Source organism: Phalacrocorax carbo, chromosome 8, assembly GCF_963921805.1.
Source record: "Phalacrocorax carbo chromosome 8, bPhaCar2.1, whole genome shotgun sequence".
Taxonomy (NCBI): Eukaryota; Metazoa; Chordata; class Aves; order Suliformes; family Phalacrocoracidae; genus Phalacrocorax; species Phalacrocorax carbo.
In genome coordinates this window covers 14,486,105-14,498,980 of record NC_087520.1, presented here as the reverse complement: position 1 = coordinate 14,498,980, position 12,876 = coordinate 14,486,105, and the positions used below count along the sequence as shown (strand labels likewise).

Genomic DNA, 12,876 nt, shown 5'->3' with positions numbered 1-12,876 from the left:
TCTTGTCTGACAGAATATGAAGACTTCAGCAGCTGGACAAAAACGCATGTGACAGAGCCCTTGTACGATGTCCATCTCCCCTTTCTGGCACCTGACCTGCTCAGTTCAATAGGGAAAGACAAACGGCAAGCAATCGTTTCCTTCTGCATTCCTTCTGTATTCAACTTCTGCATGCTACCTTTGTTTTTCACATGGAAGCACTTTTGTACTTACCATGTTTGTCATTCTGCCATGTAGCTTTTCTTTTTCCTGTTACAGTTTCTTGGTTTTTTTTTTTAGGTCAGGGTACCAGAACTGCACTTAGTATTCGAGAAGCAGAGGCACCATGAATTCATACAGTGGCAAAATCATAGTTTTCTCTCCTAAGAATTCTGAACTTTTGATTTTCTTTTTTTTGACTGCTATTGAGCAATGAGGTGATATATTCATAGAACTAACTGTTACAATGTCAAGTTGCATTTCCTAAATTGTGCAAACTAGTTCAGAGCCCATCACTCTCTCTGTTGCTTTTTGTGGATAGCCAGATTATAGTTGTCAGGGCTGAAATTTATCTTCCACTTTATCATGAGTCTGCTCAGTGTAATGAAATCTATAAGTTTTTGTAGTAAATATTACCCTAATTAATTTAGTTCTTATCAGAAATCATCTTCGCTACTCCACCTGCTTTCCAGATCACTTCTGAACACATTGAACACAATGGACCTTAATCCCCATGGGACTTCACTGATGATCATCTTCCACTGCGAAAACTCATCCTTTAGTCTAATCTTCTTTTTCCAATATTAAACTGTGAGGTCCTTACCTGTAGTCCCTGGCTGTTTAGTTTATTTAAGAGCCTTTGATGAGACCCTCAATGTCTGAGGTTTCTGAAAGCTTGGGTGAGTTGGGAATACAGGGAAAATTTCTCAGCTGGATCTCTGTTATTTACATGCTTTTGACTCCTTCAGAGAATTCCAGCACATTTAGGAGGCTCAGATTCCTTTTACAAAAGTAATGTTTGCTTTTCCTTAATGTGATACTTTTATTCATGTATTCACTAACTTTGTTCTTTGCTAGAGCTTCAGCCTATATGACCGATATGGACATGAGACTTAGTGATTTGTGGTTTCTTGAATCACCAATGGATTTATTTTTAAAAACTGATTTCTTATTAGTTACCCTCCAGTCCTTTGATAATCGCACCAATTTTCAGCAAAAGGTTACATACTAAGGTTATTAGCTCAGATGATTCATATTTAACATTCTGTAAAAATCTTGTACGAATATAATCTGTGCCCAGTGATATGTTGTTATTCATTTTGTCTGGTTTGTAATCTACTTTTAACAACCTTAAATTAAGGCAAGCCTTCTGTCAATGCCTTATAAACTAGATGCTGGTTTTAGAGTTTCTCTGAGATTCTCCAGGTGAATAGAGATTAAAAAAAAAAAAGTTTGGGATTTTTTGTGAAGGCATTCTCTTTTCTGAGTGCTTCTTCTGTACATGTGTAGCACTCTGGATCTTGCAAGCTTCTTGCTCTTGATGCGTTCAAGAAGGATTTATTACTTTTTTTTATTTCTTTAGCAAACTGCTCCTAAACTCTTTCTTCGGTCTATGTTATTGTGCTTTTACATTTAGTCTGCTAGAATTTATGTTCTTTTTAGTTTTCCTTTTTCAGACACAACTTCAGCTTTTTGCAGGATACCTTTTAACTTCCAACAGCCTCCCTGATCCTGCTGTTTTATGATGCTAGCTTTTTGTTTTGCTCTCAAGTCTTTTTTGACAGGTTATATGCATTTGCTTTGAGCCTCCAATATAGAATCCTAAAATAGTCTACCTGCCATCTGAAGACATTTTACCTTTCTGGCTGCCACTCTAAGCATTCTTTTTTTTTAGCAGTTTTCCTCATTTTTGAATTCCCTTTCTCTGGAATCAAGCACAACCACTGCATTTGCCAACATTTCTTCATTTCAGAGTAAGCAGTCATGAATCAGATAAAAGGATTAAGGGTTTTGGCCTAGCACAGTCTCTAGGAAGGCTAGAAATATCAGCCATTAACATTTCACTAATGTTAATTTCACTAATTTCATTAACTGAGAAACAGGGAAGAAAGTGCCTTGCCAGGGCTGGAGATGGTAGGAATTTGTGCCCTGAAACATCAGCTTCTCTCTCCAACCTGCAACAGATAAAATGACAAGTAATTGGAGAAAAAATAAAAAAGCAATCTGGGCTGATTTTTCGCCACATCACTGAAGTTTGATACTAACTAGCTTGATTGTTTTTGAGCAGAAGCCATCTACACTGTGCTGGTGGGAACCAGAGTGAGACAGCAGAGTCATGGTGATAATGTCCAGTTCTCACATTAGTGGACACAGGAATCATCTGGTATACAAAGAAGTCTGGAAGGACAGCGTGTGAATGCAAGTAGTTCTTCACTGTAATACTACTAGAGAACAAGAGTTTAGACTATTTTATGACTTCAGTTTGCATATAACAAAATCTTGGATGAAGTCTGACCACAAAAGGACTAAGACTGCAGATGGTAGAGGCTGGTTTGCTAGCTGATTCCTTTCAGGTCTCTCCAATTCCAGACTGCTCCTTGCAGTAAGTAGTAGGTACTTACTAACAGCTCCAAAGGTGCTCTGAAACTGGTGGGGATAAGCAGTCTTTGCCAAGCAGGTGCTGCACTTTAACATGTGACTAAGGCTTGCTTACCACCGAAAAACGTTTACTTTGAGGTTGAAAGGCACTAGCACTCAGCTACTGCAAAATGCGTTTAAAGCCAGGGTGAACCGAACAATGCTGGTTACAGTGCAACTGCTGGCTAGCATTGACTGCTTAGCAACAGCGAGAGTGATGTGGATACAGATGAATTGACTGTTTTCTGAGCAAGCTGGGTAGGAACAGAAGTAATTAGCTGCTAGCTGATGAAAAAGCATGCTTAATTATTAGTATAATTATAGATATAATAGACCAGGAATTATTCAGTAAAAGTAAGAAAGCCAATGTGTTACAAAGAAGGTAATCAGAATGGAAGACAAAATGACAGCACTGTGAAGTCTTGAGAAGAAATGTAAAGAATTAAGATGGTAAGTCTGGAATCTTTTGGGTTTCCACCCTCTGACATATCAACTCAATTTAACAATGGTGTAAGGATATACAGAGCTAACAAGGTCTGTGGCTTGTATGATTTTTGGTTCTGTGTGACGTTGATTTAACTGATTGTATGTCAGTGAAGTTGAGCTGCATTTTCATAAATCTCAGAACATGCACAACTTCACAAGGGTCTCTGTTCTTCTTCCAGCAGTACTACAGCACAACCATTTAATTTGATGGATCCTGTGGGAAGCTGAGCTATAGCTGGTTCTGATCTATATTGGTAATTGATTATAATTATTTGATAAGGCAGCACTGCTTTCCCTTGGCACCCTGAGTAAGTAATTGTGACTAAGAAGCAGTCATGTCAGAGAGCTGCGCTACCTGGCCACTGCATCTTAAACTGTTTTCCATGCCCACTGGGGAGATGGCTGAAGATAACAGGCTGAACTGCACTAACAGAGACGTTAGCAGTACATTGTTAATATAGGATGTATAATCAATGAAATGGGGAATCTTGGGAAGATTTTAAGTACATCTCTTCTGACGTCAGAATGGACGTAGGTAGTGCTGGTCCTGCTTTTGTGCCAGGGATGGGGCTGGATGCTAATGGCAGCAGCAGTGATCTGGAGTCTTCTGTAAGAATCTGGAACTGAGAGGCCCAAGATGTATACAATTTTTTCTAAAGTTGTAGCAATTTCTAAAATTATGGCAGTGGAATGGAAGACTCTGGCACCAGCAGCTCTAATCTAGATACTTTGAGACTGAGAGTAGTGGTGCCAAATGATTACAAAGATGATTATAAACAAATTTTATGGAATTACTATTTGAGGACTAATTATTAAAATGGCTTTTGATTAATGAGTTTTGAGTCAAGCTGGTTTGGCAAATAGCATTTTGATAAGGTATTTATAAGACAGATTGTCTTAAGATGGTAAGATGAACGTATAACACTAACCTTAATGATGATGTTAATGCAGAAATGATGTAAATGTGCATAAGCAATTACTGTATGAAGTCACTGGGGTACATCAGGACAAATTGAGTACAGACAAACTATAATCAGCATCAGCTGAGCACAGAATTATTGAAAAGTGAAGCTGGAAGAAATCTCAGCTGATCACTTAGTCCATCTCCCTCTTCCACAACAGAATCAGATCTGCTTACGACGTTCTTGGCACATGCAGAACTGTTGTTTCTCTTCCATTTTGTAGCAGACTTCTATCTCCTACAGGACTGTTACTGCACTGATCCTGATTCTGTCAGGACTGTTACTGCATCTCTCCATGGTCGTCTTTCTTTGGAGCATCTCCTGTTCTTTGTCTCTTGATTCGGGTCATGTTTTCCAGACTTCTAACCATTATTGTTATTCTTGCTGCTTAGTCTGTCAACCTTTCTTGAGGAGCAGTACCCAGCAATTGGACGTGCTACTGAGTAACACTGAGGTGTTACTGAGTACAGCAAAAGGACCTGCAAGATGGCTTGCAGGTAACTCTTCTGTTCATATAGCTATGTAGTGTTTTCTCTTTGCTCAGGACAACAACCCCTGTTCAGCTTGTGATCTATCAGGACCTTCAGATCTTTTTTTTTTTTTTTCCAGACTGCTTTCTGCCAAGCTGATATCTATCCTGTATTTGTGCACTTCACTCCTGCCTAAGTTAAAATGCTACATTTTTTACCATTTACAGTTTTTACTCCTATATTTATAGACAACTTGTCCAAGTTGTCAAAAGTTTTTAATACTTCTATCCCCCACGTATTTGTAGCCACTCTTTGCAGATTTAATTTTGGCAGATTTAATAAACACGCAGTCCATTCCCTCATCCAGGCTATCAATAAAATATTGAATAGAACTTATGAACAGCTGAGCAACCATTCAATTTGTCCTTTAAATTTCACAGTGAACCCTTGGAAACTACTCTCAGAGTGTGGATTCCAATCAGATTTGTATCGTGACTTCGGCCAGGGCATTCTTGCCTTCATGAATGTTGTGTAGGGCAATGTCAGGAGCCTCAGTAACACTGAGGTATGTGAGTATGCTTTTTCCCTATCCACAAAGTCTCATCCATCGGAGAGGGAAATTGGATTGAGTCAGCTTGTTTTGTCCATGAGGAATCCATGTTGACAAGTACTCATCTCCTTATTAGTTTATATGTGTTAGAAATCATTCAAATTATTCTGGTGTTTTTCTTTTCCTGGATGTTAAATCTTTTGGTATCTTAGTTATTCTGTTTGACTTGTAGAAGATGTCTGCTAGTGGTTCCAGTTAATTGAAAGTGTAAGAACTTTGGGGACAGTGGTGAAGGCAACAGATACAAACCCTTCACTGGGAGAAACTCCGTGCCAAATGTGAAATTTCTGTGGTAAAGCAGAGAGACACAAAAGGTTCTCAGGAGAGTGGTGGAAGGAACGTTTACACAAAAGGAAATTATTTTATTTCAATCTGAGAAATTATGATGCAAATCAGCTTAATTTAAAAGAGAAATTTCAGGCTAGGTTGAGAAAATTCTGAACAGTTTGAACTACAAGTCTGAACAGTCTTGTAGAAATACGGTCAGGGTCATGTGAAGGAAGAAGTTGGGAAACCTTAATTTTGGGCTGCACTGGCTTCTTTGCCTATAATAGATTGGTAGTGAACGTCTAAGAAAACAGAAATAGAGATTAGACTAAGTTTCATAACCTTTTAACCCAGAAAGCCTGGATCTCCTCAGCAAAGTGTTTTCTGAACTCTAATATATGCTCACTGTTGACACGAGCTTATTCACAGAACAGAATGACCTTTGCATAGCTCAATGAGAAGTACGTGTGTGATAAGTTTTAGTATCTCCTGTTCAGTGTGCCCATGTGACTGCAAGTTTGATCTTACCAAAACAAGGTGTTATACTTCATTTTGTAGCACTTTTGCTGGAGTATTTGATACTGTGTGTATAGGAAGCGTATTTATATTTATATGAACACTCCAGTATATGAGTCAAGGAAGAAAGAATATGCATTGCAATGGTATGACCCATTTGCTGTTTTTCAGAAACTTTGATTTTGCCTGAATTCAGTATTCTAAGGGGAAAAAAAATACCACCCAGCAAATTCTTGTCTATGCTGTGCGTTAACAAGCCTTTGGGTCAGTACCATTCCTGCTGTGCATTTTGTTATGTAGAATTATCATCATGGTTGTGCCTTGAACTGTTTGGAAGATGGAACTGCTGGCAGAAGAGGGAAATCAAAAGGGTGATCAAACTCCCAAAATAGAGGCAGATGTATTCCATGTCGGCTGCAGAAATTTTGAAGTGTGTGCAGGGGTCGTATAACAACTTTCTTCTTTCATCCCTTTTTTCACCATCTTCTGCAGTGTAGATCCCCTTATACTTTCTGGTCCTTCAAGCTTAAGGGGCTGTAGAAGTACTCGAGACGTCATTCGTGTGTGGAAAAGTGTTCTTGCTTTCTGGCATCCTTTGGTTTTGCATGTACCCTCCACAGGCAGGTACTCACCACGAGGTGGGAAATGGTCTTGGTAACAAAGCTGAGACACGTGAATATACTGAGGACAGGTGCAAGGCAATGCAGTAGAGATTCTGTAACACAGGTGAGTAATTTCTTAATAGTGAGGACTTCTGAGTATTAACTCTAGGTGACTTCCACTACAAGGCAGCTGTTAACATATTACTAGGAATTGGTTTGGAAAAAAGAAAATATTAAAATTGCATAACTAGATAAATTTTAAAGAGGCAGAAATAATAACAACATTAAAATTGGCTGAAAGAACTGGGTTAAAGTAACAATGGAACATTTTAAAAATAAATGGGTAGCTGGGAAAGGGTGTAGGGAGACATGCTGCTTGGACACCACAGAGGCACCTAAGCTTGACAGTTTCTATGACTGCATGAAACAGAGAAATACAGCCAAGCCCACTCGCTCTTTCAGCATATTTTACTGCACAGCAATCAGTTTTAGTAACACATTGCTGAGAAAAAGACTCCCACTATTTAGTATTCATTATAGATGGCATTGTTCAGATTGCAGTGCAGCAGTGTAAATAAGTCACACTGGAGGAAGAGTGGAGAACAGCATTTCTCCAAGCTCTGATTTATTTCTGGTTGATATTCACTAACTACACGAACCTATGGTAGCACCACTTTTAGGAAGGGAAAGTAACTCTCATGCCACCACCATTTTCCAGCGTTCTTGCAGGAAGCCAACACAACAGGAGGCAAAACACAATTTCTGCAGTAGGACAGGCGTGTGACTCCCTTGTGAGGCTGAAACATCTGGTAGATTTGTCTCTGTGAGTAGTTGTGGATCTGCAGGCCTGCCTGGGTTCTGCCAGCTGCCTGCTTTCTGTTCTGTTTACATTGCATTTTGTAAACCTTGTCTACGTGAAGAGGGAGCTTGTCCCCATGGATAGGGTGCTGCTGTGCTGGGACACCTACATCTCTGGGCAGAAAGCTGCGTGGATTCTAAGTACCTGTATCCTAAGCACCCTGAGGCTGACCAACCACTGTCATGTCCAAGTGTAGGATGACACCAGCCAGTGACATAGCAACCAGAGAGCTGTTCTGCATGCTTGCCCTTGCAGAGAAAGGTGCATGGCCTGTGTTGCATCCCATGGGAGCTGGCCCCTCTTTTTTTGGTGTGAGATTGTTTCTTCAAGGTGAGCTGGATGCCAGCCACCCAGAAAAGCAACAGTTTTTCTATACTTAATGAATCACTGATTCATGTAAGCCAGAAGGGTGCCAAGCACTGCAGCAGAGATGAGAGGCATGGTGTAGGGAAATGCACATGGGCTTTCACCCCAAGCTCCCTGCAGCCTCCCCAAAGCCTGCCTAGCAGAAGAAGGATCCAGCATGCTGAAGAAAGTCCACATATGACAGTTCTACTCCATGAGCACTGCCTGTGTGAGTATAGAGAGCCTGTAATAGTGAAGGATCTTTCTGGCTCCCCTTTCTGAATGAGTGAGTTCACTTCATTGTGCTGACACAGGTGCATTCCTGCTTTTCAACATGAATCATTCTTTGGGAGTTGCTTCTCCACGTTCCCTGTTTTTTCCTGGCCCTGATACAGCCTCCTCGCAGGCCCTTTTGAAAGCTTGGTGCTAGAGGTTCTTTTGCCCACCTCACCTAGCACCCAGGTCCTGCTCCCTGCAGTGCCGTGGTAGAGTCCTCCCCATCCTTCTCCCTTCCAGCTGGAGGTGTTACATGTCCTCTTCCCTCCAAAGCCTGCCTTCTTTGAAAACACCTTGGTGGATACCTATCTTTTTTTCAGAGGGATTCTTGACAGAGTATCTCAGAGTATTTGATTTTCTCCCATACTACTTCACGGTAATATCTAACTTAAAAATGGGACCTACTCAAAAGTTTAGGAGCTTCTTAAAAGGAAATTAAAAGCAGCTGCTGTAAGGATGCAGAAGATGAGAAACTAGATAAAACCACCCTATCTGAAGCTCCAAGTGAAATAATTCTACAAGGGACCAAAAAGGCAATATTCTAACAGCAGAGTGGAAGAGAGTATTCAAAATCAGGGATTTATGAGCAAATAAAGAAGCTATTTAAAACTAGATCTGTAGGGCAGTCATGGGAAATTTTAAGGTGCAAGCTCAGTAAAGGAGCAATAAAAATACTAGTAGAAATATTTTCAAAATTGCCAGAATCAGGTACTTTTCCAGAGGTTTCATCAACAGATGACCAGTCTCTAAAAGGTTTACTGTAAGAGAGGAAAACTGTTGAAAAGTAAGCTGAAGCTTTGTGTTGGTGCTCACTAAGGTTGAGGTAGGTTATTCCCCCATGACAACCAAACTTATGGGGACAAATGTAAGGAACTGTCTCAAATTAAATGACAATAAAATGCATTTTAGGACTAATTGATAAGATGAAGAGTCAGAAATTGCCAGGACCATATGGTAATCACTCAAGAGCTCTGGAGGAAAACAAATATGGAATAATGGAGCTATTATAGAGTGTAACCTGTCACTTAAATCACTCTCCCTGCAGGAGGGATGGTAGATGGTAAATGTGACAACAATCCCTGAGAACGTCCCCAGGAGCGAAACTGAGAACTGCAGACCATCACACTGGAGTCTATACTGAGCAAGTGAGTAGAAATTATAAGAATAAAATTATTAAATGGATAAAGCCCAGCATACTAGGGTAAGCTTTTCTGGTGAGAAACCACATTTCACAAATTTATTAGAGCTCTTGAAAGGGTCCTGAAGACGCAGCTAAGATGACGTGGTCATAACTGCATAAGAAATACGCTAGTGGGTCAGACCAGTGGTCCACCTGCCTGTACTGTTCACCTGTTGTTTCTGTGACCATGACTTTATAAGTCTCACTCGTATCCTCTTTGTTGCCTTCTCTCCAAACTGAGAAGCCCCTTTAGTGTCTCCTCCAAAGCAACAACTATAAATCAATTTAATCTGGTTGATGGTTCTTTGAAAACTTGTAATTAAGTTGTAAAATCCCTTGCCATAGCATATTATGGGTACTCAAAGTTTACTTGTACTCTGGGGGTAACAGGAAAAGTTAATGGAGAGAAGTTAAAGCATAACCTGTTAAATAGTAAAACCAAGGATTGTGGCTCAAAAAGTTCCAAGAGGCATATTGTTGGAAAACAGAATAATAGTCCAGGAAAGAATTGCTGCATGCCTGGTATGTTCTTAAACTCCTTCCCCGGGCATCTGTATTGAAAACCAGATTATGAAAACCAGATGCTGCAGTAGAGGCACCTTCTGACCCAGTGCAGCCTTTCTTGTGCATTGTTATATTCTGTTGAAAGAAAATGAAACATAGATATGAATGTACCATATGTAATGGTGAACACTGAATGCCAAACCCATCTCCCTACTATACAAGCAAACAATGAATTTTTATTTCAATGCTAATAAAGATCTCACCACGATGCTGCTTGGTCTCATCTAACAATATAAAGAGAAAAGCTACAGGGTGGAAATAAAGAAAGGATCTATATAAATGGATGAGAATGTTGCGCATATTGATGTCATTAACCACTCACAGGTCAAAAATATACTTGAAGCTACAGATGTAATTTGAAGTAGGTAAACAAGTATTAAGAAGAATGTTTCCTTACAATTAGTGCATCTGCTATGATCTGAAAAGGAGGAATTTGTATATCTTGTATCCTTTTAACTCCAAGTGATCCAGGGTTTGTAGTCAAAAAGCAGACCTTTCTACAGCCATCTAACCTATACTAGATCTCTCTTGGTTTTTGGAGCAGAGCTGAGGCAAGCTGCTTTTACAAATTTATGCTGCAGTCTACTAAAAGAATTGTTCCTTGCCAGGAGACTATTACATACAGTTCTGAGAAAAATGAACAGAGTCAGCTTGTTTGAGAGCTAACTGATGCTTACTCACAACACTGATAAGCCTGACATTTACTGAGAAGTGCTACAATTCTCAGTCCAATGAAAAATCCCGAGAGGATGTTTTTTCCAGTGATGCTTCACATTCTATTGACTCAGTATAAACAGGAGTCTTCTGAAGTATTTTACTCAAAAAAAATAAAAAAAAAAAAAAAAAAAGGAGCCCAACTCCTCCGCTTCAATCACATACAGATGTACTAGCCTTCCTTGGCACGTTTGTTAATGATCGTGGTATGTTTAATGATGCTCAACAAGTTGTCAGTGCCTGGTGTGTCATATTTCATTCCTGTAGTGTATTAAAAGCACTTATGCAAGAGTTCTTGGTTCCTTGATTGCAATTACAAAAATTGTACTTGGAATAATGCCACTTAGCACCTCCACATAAAAGCCAAAGCTTGTAGTGAAATACCTGTTTGTGATATTAGGCAGTGTTCTGGCTGTTAGTGTAGTCTTAGCATGTTGGTCTGTGCTTTGACTTTCTGTAGCACCCACAATATCTGGCCATGCAGATTTCTTCTGGAACAGGCCCTGCCCCAGAAAGACTGTCAGAAGGCTTTTGAATGTTCAAGTACATTATGTCAAGCAGTTCTCTTTTGGTCATTATTATAAAGATATGTTAAAATAAGTCTAAAATATTAGTGATGCAAAATTTTCATTACAGCCACTGTGATAATTAGCTCCGACCATATCATGCTTCTTATCTAGCAATTCTATTAGTCTGCTTTTAATTATCATTTTGTCCAACTTTCAATGTATAAAGCTGTTTCTCTGGTGCTTTAAAATAGACAAGTAATCCAAATAGCGGCTAAGAATTTTCTGACGGAATTGTTTTTCAGGGAAAAAAAATTCTTATTTATCAAAACTTGAACTTTTCACTGGAACAGGTTCCAGATGTCAAGAGTTGCAAAATCCATCACTTCAGGTGGTAGTTTGTTCCCAAATTTAATCATCACTGCTGTTAAAAAATGTGTGTTTCATTTCTGGTTTGAATCACTTTCATTTTTCAGCCCTTAGTCTTTCTTCTGTCTCTGCTAGATTAAAAAGTGTTGGTTGATATTTTCCCCTTGTGAAAGTATTTATCGAATCACCCCACAATTGAGCTGTTTAAGTTTGCCAGTTACATGTTCTTCTCTCCTCATATACTTTTTATGGCTCTTTTCTGCCCCCAATCCAATCTTTCAACAGCTTTAAATGTGAACATCAGAATTGGATATACTAGTGGTTTCAGTGATGCTGTACCCAGAGGTTGAATGGATTCCTTATTTCTAATCACTTCTCCCATTTTATCACGCTTTTATCTTGAGCGTTTGTGGTGAGCTCCTTGCCCATTAAGACCTCCTAAGCCATAACCATTGCACTCCAAGATAGAGTTTTCTGTTCTGTAAGGGCAGCCCATATTCTCTGTTGGTTCATTGACTGCCTGTTCTTGAAGTTACTCCCCTTGTACCTTGCATAATATTAAGTAGAGAGCAGCCTCTCTACTTCCTCTATTCAGGATCTCTTCAGGATCTAATAGTTCTAAAAAGTGGTCATACTGTGTTTCTATAAATTGGTTCTCTAACCTTTTCTTCCTTTGTGCCATTATATCAATTTATTTATGAATATAATAGAGGTTCCCATGTTTAGTATTTTACCTCTCAACATTAAGCACTCGGTCCTCTTTCTCTGGTGACTGATGGGATAACTATTTGTACTTACATTCTTACTGCCAGACAGTTTCAGTGTATAGTCTTTTCCAGTAAGAATTTTAGGCTGACTAGATTCCTTAAAACATTTTCTTTGATATAAAAAAAGACCTTTCACTTTTATGACTTATACTCTCTTTTCTGTAGTTTATGGCCACATGCTATGGCATACGGTTGGTTTTGTCCCTGGGATTTACTATTTTCTGCTGTTGTCAAAATCTGGTTTTTATTACCTGTGTTTTACTTCATATAGCTTTTTTTATTAATTAAAAAAGTGTTTATATACAGGCGTTTATAGTTCTTAATTTGGGGGACACCTTTGTTTAGCTTCTTAGTCCAATGTCATTTTGGTATAATAAAATTTTGCCTATGAACTGTTCCTATCCACGTGCTAAGCTTTTTCTCTGAACTAGCTGAGTATACAGAGTATTTTTGTTTTACCAACCCTTAGCGATCTGTTTGCCTTAGCTCATGACAGATTTCCCCCAGCTCCCACTTAATTAAACATATCATATATGTTTTCCTTGTGAAAAGTCTGATTTCCCTTTTGACTTTTGATGGAGACCGTCACCTCCGGGTAGCGTCTTCTTTCCCTCTGCCTAATTTGAGTTGTGTATATAACTGGAAGGATTTCAGAGAAACTGTCAACAGTACCCTGGGGCTAAATCTTCTAGCCAGCAGTCTGACTTTGCCTTTCAGGATCCTTCGCTTGTATTTCCCTTTAAAATTTGTGACATCCAGTAGGACCT

General features: G+C 39.3%; 1 long non-coding RNA gene across 2 annotated transcripts in view; it reads left to right on the top strand.

The window, feature by feature from the left end:
- The window catches only part of LOC135314722 (uncharacterized), a 39,209-nt gene that overhangs the window by 3,705 nt on the left and 22,628 nt on the right, over nucleotides 1-12,876 (top strand). Inside the window, exons 4-5 of one of the 2 annotated variants that reach the window (XR_010374187.1) lie at nucleotides 14-6,653; nucleotides 9,055-9,154. This is a non-coding gene — a long non-coding RNA (uncharacterized LOC135314722). The remainder of the gene's footprint in view (nucleotides 1-13; nucleotides 6,654-9,054; nucleotides 9,155-12,876) is intronic. The other variant, XR_010374188.1, reaches the window with a different exon arrangement.